We start from the raw sequence: 17,832 nt of genomic DNA, 5'->3' as shown, positions 1-17,832 counted from the left end.
GACATGACGTGTGGTGCATCATAGAGAGGAGCGGAGCATAGAGAGTCTCCCGCTCCTCTCAGTCCCCACACGGCCGCTTCCAGGATCAAGGCCGCAGCAAGGGACCCACCGCCGGGGGTATCCTCCCCTCACTTGCATAATCTGATAATCCCCTCCCCCGTACGTATCCTGTACTGATCCTGAGTTATATCCTGTATTATTCTAAAGAGCTGTACTCACTATTCTGCTGGTGAGGTCACTATGTACATACATTACATTACTTATCCTGTACTGATCCTGAGTTATATCCTGTATTATTCTAAAGAGCTGTACTCACTATTCTGCTGGTGAGGTCACTGTGTACATACATTACATTACTTATCCTGTACTGATCCTGAGTTATATCCTGTAGATCTTTTATTAAAATTTCAAACATAACAATAAAAAAATTACAAAACATAAACATATCATATCCGACAGAACATATCAATATAACGATCATAAAACCAAAACCATAGCATAAAATACAACACCGGTCCACCCCACACTCATTCCTGCACACAAACAAATATATACAATATTTACAAAAGACATATTCCTATAATACCCATAATACCCATACCATACTAATAAACTATATACACTAATACTAAATGTGAATTTCCTGGCCCAGTTGCAATACCAAAAACCCAATACCAGTAATATACCAAAAAGAATAACAACAACAACAATAATAATATATACAAAATAATAAAAACCAACACAAACAAAATAACACCACTTTTTTTTTTTTTTTTTTGGCCCTGAGCTGGTCCCGCATCCCATGCCCCCAGTACATGTTACCAGACGTCCATGAACCAGTCCAGGATTTTCTGTATATATAAAAGTCCCATACAAACCCCCTCCCCCCTTTTTAACCCACCACCCAACCTAAACTAAACCCAAACCCCAGGTGGCATCACACAATATATACAGTATATACATTACATAAAATATACACAGACTAACAATATATACAATACATAAGTATACAAATAGACTACAACAATAAATACAATAACAAGTACATATAACACTATAAGCCAAACAACAAACCCCTAAAGCTCAAGTTCAGCGCCTGCAAGCCCTATATTACCATAAACCAATTGCTCAAAACAAAAAGACTAATGTGCCAGCATCAGCCCACCACCAGGGGGAGACAACAGGCTAAGGCACTTTAAAGGCAGAGCCCCTCCATAGACGAGAGGCCCTGCCAGCACCCAGCCTCTCGTACTCCAGAGAACGCACCTTCACCAGGTCACCGAGAATGTTCCTAACCACCACATCCACAGGGAGGATTTTACGCTGCGTCGACACTAAACACCGTGCGTTCCACGTGTAGTACCTAACCACTGAGCTGACTAGGAATAAAGTGCACCGGTCCCAGCCTCCAAGGTTTCTGAATGCCCCATAGGCCCATTCCGCATAGGAGAGACTGGCCAGCCAAGGCCAACCAATGGAAGCGCCCACCCTGGTGTAAACCTCTGTGTTAAAGGGACAATGAAGCAGAAAATGCTCCATGCTTTCCAGCATGCCTCCACACTCTTCGCGGGGACATCCCCGGTCATCAGAGCTCCTGCACTTCAGATTGTCCCTCACACACAGTTTCCCGTGGAAGCAGCGCCAAGTCAAGTCCCAAAACTTCAAGGGGATCCTGATAGAATTCAAAAGCTCTAAACCCACCTCCAGATCCCGACTTGGGCAGTCCTTGAGCGCCAATGGCCTCTGGAAATGAGAAGACAGGACCCTCTTGTCAAGGAATTTCCTCGACAGAGTCCTAATCTCCCCCATCCCCAGACCCCACCGACGAATAACCTTCAGAACCGGGGTAGTGTAAGCCGGGAGATGCCCGTGTGGTGTGCGAAGATCCTTCACTTGCCCTCCTGTCTCCCATTCCTGGAAGAAAGGCCAAAACCATCCCCTACAGGAGGATACCCACGGAGGAGCCCTCTCTGACCAGAGGTTTGCTATATTGGTCTTAAGAAAGGTATTCACTAGGAACACCACAGGGTTGACCATACACAACCCCCCTAGTCTCCTCGTACGGTAAGTAACCTCCCTCTTCACTAGGTTCAGTCTGTTCCCCCATAACATCTGGAAGAACACACTGTAGACCCGGGTCCAAAGAGGTTCTGGCAACATGCATACACTGCCCAGATATATCAGTAAAGGGAGCAGGAATGTTTTGATCAGGTTAACCCTTTCCCCGAGGGTCAAAGACCAACCCTTCCACTGATCCACCTTCTGAGCGGCGATCTTAAGCCTGCTGTCCCAGTTTTGTTTGGGGTAATCCCCTTGGCCAAATTCGATGCCGAGAACTTTTGCAGATTCCTGGGGCTCTGGAAGGGCGTCCGGGAGATCAAAACCAGGATCTCCCCCTCCCAGCCAGAGACTCTCGCACTTATCCAGGTTGATCTTGGACCCTGATGCCTCCGAGTAGCGGTCCACCTCTGACATCACCCATTGGCCTTCCTCTTGTGAGGAGACAAACACGGTGACATCATCAGCATACGCTACCGCCCTCAGAGCCAAATCCGGCACCGCCAGGTCCATTCTCACCCCCGCCAACGGTCCACAATCAATCCTCCTAAGGAAAGGATCAATTGCAAACACGTACAGCAACGGGCTCAAAGGACAACCCTGACGGACGCCAGACCCAACCTCAAAAGAGCGGCCAATCCAACCATTCACAAGCGGGAAACTCTCTGCCCCTCCGTACAAGGTCTTAAGCCAATCAACAAACCCCCCCGGCAGGCCATATCTCAGAAGAACAGACCAGAGGTATTCATGGTTAACCCGATCAAACGCTTTTGCCTGATCCAAGGACAGCAAGTACCCCTTCCAGTGGCCAGCCCTACCCTGCTCCACAGCCTCTCGGACACTGAGCACAGAACTAAATGTACTGCGGCCCGGAACAGAGCAATGCTGAGCCCCCGAAAGGAGCCGGGGTGCAAACTCCACCAGCCGGTTAAACAGCACTTTTGCCAGAATCTTTCGGTCCACATTGAGAAGCGCTATGGGACGCCAATTCTCAATGTGGGACGGGTCTTTACCCTTTGACAGGATGATCAGCGCTGACCTCCTCATTGACTTTGGCAGAGTGCCCGAGGATAGACACTCATTAAAAACCCCAGTCAAGAGGGGAACCAAAGTGTCCTTAAAGGTCTTATAGAACTCAGATGTTAAGCCATCCGGACCGGGTGACTTCTTGAGGGCAAGCCCATCAATAGCCATCCTGACTTCCTCTTCTCGGATCATCTCTGTCAAAACGTCAAGAGAGGAGTCTACTCCTGGTTCAGGGACGGTTTCAGCCAAGAAAGCTGATACCTTATCTCGATCTAGATCCTTCCTTCCCAAGAGGTGCGAGTAGAAGGATCTGACGACCTCCAGGATCCCTGATCTGGACCTTTTCAAGGATCCCGTACTATCAATCAGTCCTGAGACTATTTTACTATTCACTGACATCTTGCAGTTTCTGTAAGGGTCGGGCGAGCGGTACTTCCCGTAATCCCTCTCAAAAACCAAAGATGCGTGTCTGTCATACTGGCACTTCATCAACAAGGACTTCACTCTGGAGATATCGTCACGACTACCTCCAGTCGAGACAAGGTTCTCAAGTTTCTTCCTCAGGCCCTGGTACAAACGGTACCTGTTTAGGCTTCTGAGGCCCGAGAGCTGGCGGAAGAATCTCGCAACCCTTTCCTTGAAGATCTCCCACCACTTTGACTTACTGCTACAAAGGCCCAGCAATGGTACCTGGCTCTGAAGAAAATCCTCAAAGGACTGTCTTATCTCCGCTTCTTCCAAGAGAGACGAATTCAGCTTCCAATAGCCTCTGCCCATCAGGGGGGTCTCTGTGACATTCAGAGAAAACAAAATTAAACAGTGATCGGAGAACTCCACCTCAACAACAGACACTGCTGAAGAGACGGCCTCCTCCTTTAAAAAAAACCTATCTATCCTAGACCTACAACTACCCCTATGATAGGTGAATCCCGCGTGGCCTGGGGTGTGCCGGATGTGGACATCCACCAGGCGAGCCTCACTCGCTATGCTATTAAGGGCGACGCTATCATAAGTCAGCTTGTCTCTGGCACCTCCCCTGTCTTGGGGCCTCGTGACAGCATTAAAGTCCCCTCCAAAGACCACCTGCCGACTTGTAAAAAGATAGGGCTTGATCCTCATAAAGAGACACTTCCGGTCCCACTTAGACTGTGGGCCGTAGATGTTAATAAGGCGAAGTTCTTGTCCCTTCATGAGGACATCTAAGATCAGGCACCTCCCCATTTCTAACTCGATAACCTGTCGGAATTCTACCGATGCGGTAAAAAGGACCGCCACTCCGCTATACGGCTCGGCCCCAAGAGACCAGTAGGAGGGCCCATTCCTCCACTCTCTTTTAGCCTTGTAGATAGATGACATATCTGTTAGCCTGGTCTCTTGCAAAAATAAAATATCAGCATTAATATGGGCAAAAAAATCATAGGCCGCAAATCGAGCCGTATCTGACTTTATGCTGGCAACATTAATGGATGCCAGAGTCAACGGAGAGGGTGCCGCCATCAAGGGTGATTGAGTTAGACAGCTTTCTTTTTCCCACCATCCTTCCCATCCACCCCACCACCCTCCTCATCAGATGATGGTTTACCCCTTTTTAGTGAGATGGATGTGTCCATTTTCCCTTTATTTACATTTTCCTCGTCCCCTGACTCTGAGCCAGTCCCCCCCCCCCTGAAGACATAGGTTCCCCAGGGAGACAGGACTCAGGGTCCCCTGTGGGCCCCACCGCAACATCCGGAACCTCACCCCCAGCCTCCTCCTCCGAAGAGGAAATGTCGCGGAGGGCTCGGAACCGGTTGGAGAGACCAATCAGAGGGGGGTCAGTTGTACCTTCCTTTGGCATCTGGCGGGTGGGAGAAGATTTTAAATCTCCCTTTTTCTTATTCCTCCGAGTACCCCGCTTTGTTTCTGCCCATCTCCCTCTGTCCTCATCCGCGCTCTCACCATGGGAGGACAGCGAGGAGACAGTATCCTCCTCTTTGTGGATCCTTCCAGTCTCCTCATCCAGTTCACTATCCCCCAGGGCCTCAGCAGTAACACTGGTCGCAGGGACAGGATCAGAAGCCACCTCAGCTGGCTGATGCTCCTGTGACTCCCGAATCTCCCTATCCCTTTGACGCTTCTTGAGACGCTTCAGTTGGGCAGGCGTCTTCTGCTTACTTTTCTTCCCTGGCCCCTGCACCCCTTCATCCCCGCCAGCCATCCCCCCAGCAGAGTTCACCTCATGGCTTACCCCCACTGGGGCAACAACCGCGTTGACAAAGGAACGAGGGCAGCGACTGAATGGGTGACCTAAGTCACCACACAGGTGACACCTAATCTCTGCACAAGATGCAGCGAGATGGCCTATTTCCCCACACAGAGTGCACTTCTGCACAGTGCAATTGGCACTAAAATGTGTGGGGTCACCACATCTGTGACAGAGCTTCGGCTGACCCTGGTAGAAGATCTGGATACGATCCCTTCCGAGGAAGGTTGCAGATGGTATATGGGTAACGGTGTTTCCTGAAAGCTTAAGCTTGACCATAAACGTCCAGGCCCCTGACCAGATGCCATATTCATCCCTGTTCTTTTTTGGGACCTCCACCACCTCTCCATACCGACCTAGCCACGTCATGATGTCAATACAAGAAAGTGATTCGTTACGGGTTAAAACGGTCACTTTCTTGACATTGTTTTGGCGAGACACCGCCTGAATGGCAAAGTCTCGCCAGCCGGGCTCATTCTTTACCAGCTCATAATTCGACCAGAAGAGCTCAAGCCCCTCTGGCCGAACAAAGCTAATATCGAACTCAGGGGTACCATAAGGATGTATCAAGGCGTAGATGTCAGCTGCCTTAAAGCCCAACTTCAGCAGAAGCTCAACAACTTTAGATCTTGGAGGACATGTATCACTGCCTCTCCACCTCAGCCGGACCACATTCCTTCGGAGACCACCTGGCCCGGCTGTTGGGAGGGACCACACAGTATCCCCCCCCTTTCCTCTCGGAAGGCTGAAAGACCATGTCTTTCTATCCAAAAGGATAGATCAACCTCTCTACCCTCTACATTGATTGATCTCTCCCCTCTCCTTAAGGCCCCCAGGAGACGCTGCTGCAAATTGCCCCCCCCCCCAGAGCCAGAAGACGAGGAAGGTGCCCCCCTCCCCCCAGCGGTGACTTTTGCGTAGCTGCGTACCGGTGCTGCCACCGCTGGGGGTGCAACTGGACCAGGCCCTACATCCCCACCACTAATCTGTGCCCCTTCACCACCCTCCTCCACATAATCCATACTCACACCATTATTGCCTGTTTTAGCTGATGTGCCCCCCATACCTCCACCCGTGCTACAGCCCATACTACAATTCACTCCAACATTAACCTCCTCATTCATACTGGCTGGACCGGTGCGTTCTGGTGCAGATAGTGTACCATCAGCATCACTGGGTACCAGAGCTGGAGCCACCACCACAGGACAGGTCACCAGTCCTTTATACAATGACCGGGAAGCCTGCCTAGCCTGTTTATTAGCGGCCCCAGCCCTGTTTTTACTGGTACCCTCCGCCTCATCAGTACTGGAGTTTTCTGCTCCTGGGCGCCGCTGTTCTGGATTAGCGGCGCCAATACAAAATAAAGGTTTTAGTCCAGTCTTTCTGGGAGGCGAAGACATCTTGGCCCCAGCAGCTCTTTCACGACGACACCGCTGCTCCAAAGGAACAGCAGTGTCAACGTTCAGAGCCACCGGAGCTTCCGCAGCTGACTCTGGCACAAAGCCCCCCCCCCCCTCCCCCCCTCCCGTTAGGGAGCAGCCCAATGTGCCAGAGCCATCCATGCCCATCGCTGGGCAAATATCACTGTCCGACCTCACAGCCGATACATTGTCTGCTCCACCACTGTTACTACAAACAGCGATGGAGCTCACCGCCACACTAGACTCCATACTCTCCCCACTCTCCTGCACTGAGTCCACAGGTGCCTCCTCTGGTAACTAATCCCCAAACGTGAAGTCCTGGAGGCGACCTGGGGACTCCAGGAGCTGGATCTGGGCCATCAGCGCCCCTCCCTGGTGACTGGTGCTGCTCTCATCCCCCGAACCGCCAGAGCCACGGCCAGATGACATCGCCACTTGCCCTGCAGGGAGCCCACTGTATGGGGTCAGATGTTGCAGACCCCCGGGTGGATTTGGCTCAACATTATCGGCCTCCGCAGCGTCTCCTTCCTCCTCCACCCGTGGCTGAAGCCCCCTCAGCCGTCTCTGCTTCTCTCTCTCCATTGTATGAAAGCGGTCTTCATTTAAAAGTTTTTCCCTAAATGGCCCGCTGTTCTCTAAAATAAAAGTTCTCTTCTTCTCCAGTATCCTTATTTCATTTTTCAGCTGTTTAATCCGGGCTGACAGCTCAGCTTTCTGTCGTTTCGCCGCAGTTTCCATCAGGGCTTTTGCTTCCCGTACCTCCTCCTGGAGCCTATACAAGCTGCCCCTTGCTTCCTCATATCCACGGATGTGTTCTGCCACACGAGAGTTATGGGGGACTCCAGACTCCCGGGCCCTAGGCATCCCCCAATCCTCCTCCACACATCCGTGGGCATTTAGCTTTGCTCCAGGAGGAGTATCACAGTCCACATTGTCAGGCCTTGTTGTCACAGTACCTGTGCTTCCGGAACTTCTTGCACTTGTAGTCCCACAACTTGCAGGGCCAGCCTTGCGGCTGCTCTTTGTCTCTACGGGTTCAGGGGTGGCTGGAGATGCATCGCTGCACCTCCTGGCAGAGCGCCTCAACCCGGAGACCTCTGATGCACTTCCTGACGCTGGTCCCTCCACACCTGGTCGCTGGCTCCCCCTGCCCCCCGCGGACCTGATTCGGGGGGCAGGTGTTGGGGTTCTCCTCTCCTCGCTCATGCCTGAACACACGCTCTCCCTCTGGGGAAGGAAGAACGTTGTCCGGCACAGATGACACGGCAGAGCTCAGAGCGCACACACACCAAACAATCCAGCAAACGACTTCCTCCACACTCAGCAGACTCACAGGAAGATGCTCCCTCTAGTGGCCAGACTCCAGAGCTGTACTCACTATTCTGCTGGTGAGGTCACTGTCTACATACATTACTTATCCTGTACTGATCCTGAGTTATATCCTGTAAATCTTTTATTAGAAAAATATAAATCATAACAAAACATAAACCAGCACAACTTTGCCATAACGGAAAACAACAACATTGAAATAACATAAACCCAAACTTTACATTTAAATAAAAGAACAAAAATCCTGCCTAACCGGCCAGCCCAGCTTTCCTACTAGAACTAGAAATATTATAACTACACCTTTCATAGACAAACAACACACTCATAAGAAACATAAATATAGCACTATTTCGCTTTAACTCAAAACACCCAAACTCGGGAAAAATCATACATTACAAATAGAAAACACAACAAGCACTCACACTGCACACCATGTTTTTTTTTTTAAATAATAATAATAATTATAATAATAATAACAACACTATACCACACTCACACATGCACACATATATATCAATATATTAACTACATTTAACCAAGAAACCAAAAATAAATAAATAAATTAAATTCAACTCAAAATACCCAAACTCGGGAAAATATCACAGAAAACACAATACACACATGCTTACACACATCTTTACTACATACAACATATATAAACCAAAGAAAATAAATCCACAACGGGATACTAAAGAAACATTACTACAAAAACAAAACTGGTTCGACTGCCATGTCTATCTCTACTATAAATACTATATACTTTAAAAAAAAAAAAAAAAAATTTTTTTTGTAATAATATAACATTATACATACTATATAAATAACTAACTATATACACTACTATGTACAATACTATACACAAACTATATACACCTATAAATAAACAGAAAACACACCTACAAATATAAAAGAACATTCTACACTAAACTGACCCTTCACCCACACCACCCGCCCTCCTGTACATGGGTCAGAGTTTTTTCCATACAGTTCATAGTCCTCAATGTCCAGTCCACGACTCGCCCATGCCAGGTCCACCAAAAGAAAAGACCACCACCACCCACAAATATACCCTCCCAACCTAGAACTCCTCCCAACCAACTTAACCATTACCAGCTTTAACATACATAAGCAAACAATACAACCCACTTTAGGCCCAAGTTCGGTGCCTGTAAGCCCTTCATAACCATAGCATCTGAAAACAAAACAAAAAGCTAGGGTGCACATGCATTAGCCCACCACCAGGAAGAAGGAAGGCAATCCTGATACATACAAAATGTATATTCTTTCCCTAACTGCACCCTACCTCTCACCCTACCATTATCCCTAAAGATAAACTGACCCTACTATCACCCTAACCCTGTCCCTGCATCACTGTCCCTAACAAAAACAAGGGTACTCTACCCAAAAGGTCTAGTACCTAGGGCACATCAAAAGAAAACCCTCTCCATAGGAGAGAAGCCCTACTGGTACCAAGACTGCCATACTCCAAAGACCTGATCTTCCCGAGGTCACCGGTGATGTTCCTACAGACCTCCACCTCGGAGAGGACTTTGCGCTGATTAGACACTAAACACTGTGCATTCCACGTGTAGTACCTAACCACTAAACTGACTAAAAACAAAGTGCCCCGATCTCGGCCACCCAGGTTCCTGAATGCCCCATAAGCCCACTCTGGATAGGTAAGGCCGGCAAGTTGACTCCAGCCGATGGAAGCGCCCACCCGGTTGTAGACCCCTATATTAAAGGGACAATGAAGCAGGAAATGGTCCATGCTTTCCAGCATGTCCCCGCACTCTTCTCGGGGACATCCCCGGTCATCAGATCTCCTGCACTTCAAATTGTCCCTCACATATAGCTTCCCCTGAAAGCAGCGCCAGGCCAAGTCCCAAAACTTCTGGGGGATCCTTTTCATATTTAAGAGATACAACCCCACCCTCAGATCCCGACCTGGGCAGTCCCTGAGCGCCAGAGGCTTCTGGAAGTGGGTCAACAGAACCCGTTTGTCAAGGAACTGCCTTGACTGGGTCCTGATCTCCCACACTCCCAGACCCTACCGACGTATCGCCTTCAGAGTCGGGGTAGCGTAAGCCGGAAGATGCCCATGGGGCGTACGGAGGTCCTTCACTTGCCCTCCTGTCTCCCATTCCTGGAAGAAAGGCCGAAACCATTCCCTGCAGGAGAGTACCCACGGAGGAGCCCTCTCCGACCAGAGATTTGAGATGTTGGCTTTCAAGAAGGTGTTCGTTAAGAACACCACAGGGTTTACCATAGATAAACCCCCTAGTCTCCTTGTGCGGTACGTAACCTCTCTCTTGACTAGGTTCATCCTGTTCCCCCATAACAGTTGGAAAAACAGGCTGTAGATCCTAGTGTAGTAGGCATCTGGCAAGATACATACACTGCCAAGATAAATAAACAAGGGGAGCAGGATACGATTTGATCAGGTGTACCCTTTCCCTGAGGGTCATAGACCAACCCTTCCACTGATCCACCCTATGAGTGGCATTCTGGAGCTTACCATCCCAGTTTTTGTTGGGATAATCATCCTGGACGAATGTGATGCCCTGAATTTTTGCTGAGTCTTGGGGCCCTGGGAGGGTGTCCGGGAGATCAAAAGTGGGATCTCCCCCTCCCAGCCAGAGACTTTCACACTTATCCCGGTTGATCTTAGACCCGGATGCCTCCGAGTAGCGTTCCACCTCCGACATCACCACATCGACCTCCTCTCTCTGGAGGACACGAAAATGGTGACATCATCAGCGTACACCACCACTCTCTGGGCGACATCCAGCTCCGCCAGACTCATCCCGACTCCCGCCAACGGCCCACAATCTACCCTCCGGACGTAGGGATCAATTGCGAACACGTATAAAAGCGGGCTCAAAGGACAACCCTGACGGACTCCGGACCCCACCTCAAAAGAGCGGCCAGACCACCCGTTCACCAGCGGGAAACTCTCTGCCCCTGCATATAAGGTCTTAAGCCAATTAATAAAAGCACACGGTAAGCCATATCTCAGGAGGACGGACCAGAGGTACTCGTGGTTCACCCGATCAAATGCTTTGGCCTGATCCAGGGACAGCAAGTACCCCTTCCAGAGACCTGCACTACTCCGCTCCACTGCCTCCCGGACACCGAGAACAGCACTTAAGGTGCTTCGGCCTGGAACAGAGCAGTGCTGGGCCCCCGAAAGGAGCCGGGGTGCAAACTTCACCAGCCGATTAAGCAGTATCTCTGCCAGAAGCTTCCTGTCCGTATTGAGAAGAGCTATGGGCCTCCAATTCTCAATACGGCTGGGATCTTTACCCTTTGAGAGAAGAATCAGGGCTGACCTCCTCATTGACTTTGGCAGAGTGCCCGAGGAGAGATACTCATTGAATACCTCAGTCAAGAGGGGAGCTAAAGACTCCTTAAAGGTCTTGTACCACTCGGATGTTAAGCCATCCGGACCTGGTGACTTTTTGGGGGCAAGCCCCTCAATCGCCAGTCTCACTTCCTCTTCCCTGATTTTTTTTGCCAAAACATCAAGAGAGGGGTCTACCCCTGGCTCAGGAATGGTTTCAGCCAGGAAAGCCGACATCCCGTCTCGATCTAGATCCTTCCTTCCCAAGAGATGCGAGTAGAAGGATCTGACGACCTCCAAGATCCCTGATCTGGACCGATTCAGAGATCCTGTACTATCAATCAGTCCTGAAATGACTTTACTACTCACTGACATCTTACAGTTTCTGTAAGGGTCGGGCGAGCGGTACTTCCCGAAATCCCTCTCAAAAACCAAAGATGCGTGCCTATCGTACTGACACCTCATCAGCAAGGACTTCACTCTGGAGATATCCTCCCGGCTACCTCCAGTCGAGACGAGAAGCTCGAGTTTCCTCCTCAGTCCCTGATACAGGCGATACCTATTCAGGGACCTGAGGCTCGAGAGCTGGCGGAAGAACCCCGCAACCCGCTTCTTGAATATCTCCCACCACTCTGACTTACTACTACATAGGCCCAGTAAAGGTACCTGACTCTGAAGAAAATCCTCAAAGGACTGTCTTACCTCTGCTTCCTCCAGGAGGGACGAATTCAGCTTCCAATAACCTTTACCCATCCGAGGGGTCTCTGAAACATTCAGGGAAAACAAAATCATACAGTGACCGGAGAACTCCACCTCAACTACGGACACTGCAGAAGAGACAGCTTCCTCCTTCAAATAAAACCTGTCTATTCTAGACCTGCAGCTACCTCGATGATAGGTGAAACCCGCGTGGCCTGAGGGGCTCCGGATGTGGGCGTCCTCTAGGCGAGCTTCCCTAACTATGCTATTGAGAGCTATGCTATCATAAGCCAACCGATCATTGGAGCCTCTCCTATCTTGGGACCTTGTGACAGTATTGAAATCCCCTCCAAAGATCACCTGTCGGCTTGTAAAAAGAAAGGGCTTAATCCTCATAAAGAGATCTTTGCGGCCCCACTTGGTTTGTGGGGCGTGGATGTTAATAAGTCGGAGCTCTTGCCCCTTCATGAGGACATCTAAGATCAGGCACCTCCCCATTTCTAACTCAATAACCCGTCTGCATTCAACAGGAGCGGTAAAAAGGACCGCCACCCCACTATACGGCTCAGCCGCAAGAGACCAGTGGGAGGGGCCACGCCTCCACTCTCTCCTGGCTTTTACCAGAGAGGCAAGATCTAACAACCTGGTCTCCTGCAGATACAAAATATCGGCTTCAACACGGCCGAGAAAATCAAAGGCTGCGAATCTAGCCTTATCAGACTTTATACTGGCACAGTTAATAGATGCCAGTGTCAATGGGGTGAGTGCCGCCATCATGGGTGATTGAGATAGATGGCCCTAACCCCCTCATTTTTGTTTCTTCTTTACCCCCTCATCCCCAGATGAGGAGGCTTCCTTGTCTTTGGACCGTTTTTTTTTATTCTGACTGGTCCATTTTATAATCCCCATCTCCGCCTGGCTCCGATTTGGCCCCATCCCCTGAGGAAATTGCCCCATCAGGACAGGGCCCAGTTCCCCCTGGAGGCTCCCCCACTTCAGGCACCCCATCCCTGACCCCCCCCCCCCCTTCAAGGAGGGGGAGGAGATGTCTTCAAGGACAGAGTAACGGTTAGACAGATCAATCAGAGGGGGGCAGGTAAGCTTCCGCTTGGGACCTGGTCCGCAGCACGGGGACTAGAGGGCTCCGACCTCTTCTTTCTCCCTCTACTGCCCTTCTTTTTTGGCCTCTCTTCACCCTCCTCATCCACACTTTCACAGTGGGAGGAATCGGAAAGATTGGCCTTGCTGCCCTCTTCTTTACAGATTCTCCCCATTTCCTCTTCCAGCACATTCTCCCCCAGGGTCTCAGCAGTTTCAGGACTAACCTCAGGAGCAGGGCCAGAAGCTACCCCTGCCACATGGGAACTCTCCAGTTCCCTGCTCCTTCTCCGATTAGCCTCCCGCCTCAGCCTGGCGGGACTTTTCCTCTTCACTGACCCTGTTGCACCTTCACCCGCACCCGTGCCCTCCCCAGCTGAGGCAACATTACTGCTCTCCCCAGCCAAGGTGACCGTCGCACGGGCAAAGGCGCTAGGACAACGGCTGAAAGGGTGTCCTAAGACACCACACAGATGACACCTGATCTGCCTACAGGATGCGGCAAGATGACCTACCCCACCACACAGTGCACAGACCTGCACGGTACAGGCTGCGCTAAAGTGAGTGGGGCTGCCACACCTTTGACAGACCTTGGGCTGCCCCTGGTAGAAAACTTGGATTCTGTCTCTCCCAAGAAAAGCAGCTGATGGGATGTGGGCAACAGTGCTCCCCGAACGCTTCAGTTTGACGGAAAACGTCCAGGCCCCAGACCAGATCCCATGTTCGTCATAGTTCTTTTTTGGCATGTCCGTCACATCCCCATATCAGCTAAGCCAGGTCATAATGTCATAGCAAGATAGTGACTCGTTACGTGTCAAAACGGTCACTTTCTTGGCCAGATTCTGACGGGATATCGCCTTTACGGCGAAATCCCGCCAGCCGGGCTCGCTTTTCACCACCTCATAATTCGACCAGAAAAGTTCCAGACCCTCAGGCCGAACAAAGCTGATGTCAAACTCGGAAGTACCATAGGGGTGGATCAGGGCAAAGATGTCACTTGCCCTGAATTCCATCCGGAGGAGGAGCTCAACCACCTTACCCCGAGGCGGACACGCATCTTCGCCCCTCCACACTAAACGGACCACATTCCTACGGCCACTTTCCTGCCCGGATGTCGGGAGGGACCAGACCACCTCCCCGTTTTGTTCTCGGAAGGCGCCTAAGCCATGTCTTTCTATCCAAAAAGACAGGTCAACCTCACCCCTCCCCTCTACATGGATTGACCTGTCTCCCCTACGTAGAGCCTCCAGGAGGCGCTGTTGCAAGTGACCCCCAGAGCCAGACGGAGATGGGGATCCCCCTGATCCCCTGGCAGTGACGCTGGCATAGCTTCTGGGAGAAGCAGCCACTACCGGGGGGGCAGTCGAACCAGGAACTGACCCAGAGGCCAAACCTGGACCCTTATTCTTAACAGCCATAACACCTCTCTCTGTCATTCCACTACCACTCCTCACCTGTATTTTACTAGCACCCCTCTCTTGCACACTACTTGCACCCCTCTCTTGCACACTACTTGCACCCCTCTCTTGCACACTACTTGCACCCCCCTCATCAACACTGCTACCACAACTCCTCCCATGCACACCACCATAACTCACATTCTGCACATTACCATTTTTATTCACATTTTTCCTTTCACTTTCACTCTTGCGTTCACTCTCCCTTGGTGTGTTACAGACTGGGCTGGCTGGGTCTTTTGCTTCATGTTTAAGGGTTGCCGGTTTCAGGATTGGTGCTGCATAGTTCTTTCTTCCTGTGTCTTTGGGTGCAGACACAGGCTCCGCCTCTGACATGGGTGGCCACGCCCCCGCACAAAAAGACTGTCCCTCCGGACTAACTCCCGCTACAGCTGATGTGCAGGGAACCTCCCACTTTATAGCGGAGTGCCCCCTGGCGCCAGAACCAGTATCAACCACGCCACCTAGGGGACCGCCCCCTGAACCAACAAGGTCCGGCTCCCGGACACTCCCCCCCCTCATAGGAGAGTGCCCTGCGGTGCCAGGACCTGCACCGCCCACTTCAACCAGGGGACCGCCCCCCGAACGGGTGAATCTGCCGCCATTTTCCGGTGCCTGGACACCCTCCCCCCTCACAGGAGGGTGCCCTTTTTTTTCTATAGCACCCGTGGCCATTTTTGGTGCGCTACTGTATCCCCCATGCTGGCCCCGCTCCACTACAGAAACGGGGTCTGGCAGATTGGGGGACCCAGCACCCTGAACCGACTTTTCAGCCGACCCAGACTGCTGGAAGGGAGAAAAGACAAACTTAACTCCTTGTGTCTTCTTCCTCTTCTTGCCCTTTCCTTTCTTCTTCTTCTTTCCCTTCTCCTCTGGGCCCAAATCATCCCCAAAGGAAAAGTTTTCCAGACGGGTGGGGGACTCCTGCATAACAATTGCCCGCAGGAGACCCCCATCTGCCAAGCCGCTTCCATCACTGCAGTCACTGCCGTCATCATCATCATCATCCTCCTCACTGGAGGGAGGTAAGGCCACCTGAGCCGGGTTTACATAGTCCTCACTGAGGGTAAGTGGGGGGGTCTGGGGTAACAGTAGTGGTGGTACACACAGGTCCAGTATCCATATCCCTTTCACTCTAATCCCCCTCCTCACCTCCCTCCATCTCCTCCTCACTCTGGCAGTCATCTTGGTTACTCACTTGTCCTGAGACCTTCATGCTGGAGAAACGATCCTTGTGCACAAGTCTCTCGCTGAGTATACCACCTCCCTCCACAATGTCCGATCTCAGCCTCACAATCTCATCCACCTGTTTCTTCAGAGCTCTCACCTTGGTGGAAAATGCTGCCCTCTTGGTCTTTGCTGCATTGTTTGCTTGGTAACTTGCAAACTTCAGCTCCTCTCTGAGGCCTCTTAGTTGTTTTCCGAGCTGTTCATACTGAGCCATCTTGGCCTGGATTCTGGACCCAAAGCTGGCCAGGGATTCTCTGGGCCCCTTTACCCCCCATTGCTGGGGTTCTGAGGAAACAGATGCAGACTTTCCACTCCGCTGCCTGGATGAGCTTCTGCTGGAAGCTTTGCAGCTCCCAGCTGAGGTCGGGGGAGGGGGCCCCACATGGCTGTGGACTCTGGGGGATCTCCTCACCCCATCCTCACTACTGGCTGTTGCATTTTCCTTTGCACACCCCGCCAGCCGAGAACGGGGGGTGCAAGATGAAGCCCCAGCTTCCCGGGGCTCCATAGCAGGAAAACCTACCCAGGTGTCTGCCACACACCTGGGGAGGGGTGGAAAAAAATCACTGCTTCTCTGGGAAACTCTGGAGCTCAGCAGAACACACCTTCTCTCCAGAGCTGTACTCACTATTCTGCTGGTGAGGTCACTGTGTACATACATTACATTACTTATCCTGTATTGATGCTGAGTTATATCCTGTAGATCTTTTATTAGAAAAATATAAGTCATAACAAAAACACAAAACCAGCACAACTTGGCCATAACTGAAAACAGCAACATGAAATAACTTAAACCAAAACTTTACATTTAAAATAAAAGAACATAAATCCTGCCTAACCGGCCAGCCCACTTTTCCTAACAAAAAGAAAAACACACCTTACATAACCAAATATCTAACAACACACTCACATGCATACTCAACTTACATAACCAAAAAAGAAACATAAAAATAGCACTATTTAGCTGTAACTCAAAAACACCCAGACTTGGGAAAAACACACACTACAAAACACACAGAAAACACAACAAGCACTCCCACTACACACCACCACCCCTTTTTTTATATATATATATATATATATTTTTTTTGTATTTTTTTTTAAATATTTTTTATTTTTTATTTTTTTTATAATAACACTAATAATAATAATAATACTATGCCACACACATGTATCACAGATCCATAACTTTACAAAGGCATAAAGATAAATTAATCTACAACTCAAAAAACACCCAAACTTGGGAAAAATCACATATTACAAACCGAAAACACAACAAGCACTCCCACTGCACACCAAATTTATATATATATATATATATATATATATATATATATATATATATATATACACACACTTTTTTTTCCCCTTCCACACACACATATATACATTAGTTTTCTACGTTATCCCACAAGACCTAAACCACAACTGGATACAAAAATTACTACAAAAATAACATCTGGTTCGACTGCCATATCTATCTCTACTATAAACACAATATAAACAATATATAATTCAAAAATCAAGATAAAAAAATAAATAAAATAAAACTAATATATATATATATTTATAATAATTACATGTAATGTACACAATTTATACATATAAACTATATACACTATATACACACCTATTATTATACAGGAAACACACCTAAATATACAATAAAACATCCTACTCTAAACTATCCCTTCACCCACACCACCCGCCCTCCTGTACATGGGTCAGAGTCCACAGTTCTCAATGTCCAGCCACGACTGACCCCTGCCTGGTCCACCAAAAGAAAACCACCACCCACCAAATACACCCACCCAACCTAGAACTCCTCCCAACCAACTTAACCATAACCAACTTTATAACATACATAAACAATATAACCCACACTAGGCCCAAGTTCGGTGCCTGTAAGCCCTTCATAACCTAAACATC

Source organism: Hyla sarda, unplaced genomic scaffold (genome assembly GCF_029499605.1).
Source record: "Hyla sarda isolate aHylSar1 unplaced genomic scaffold, aHylSar1.hap1 scaffold_965, whole genome shotgun sequence".
Lineage (NCBI taxonomy): Eukaryota > Metazoa > Chordata > Amphibia > Anura > Hylidae > Hyla > Hyla sarda.
This window is presented reverse-complemented; position numbering follows the sequence as displayed.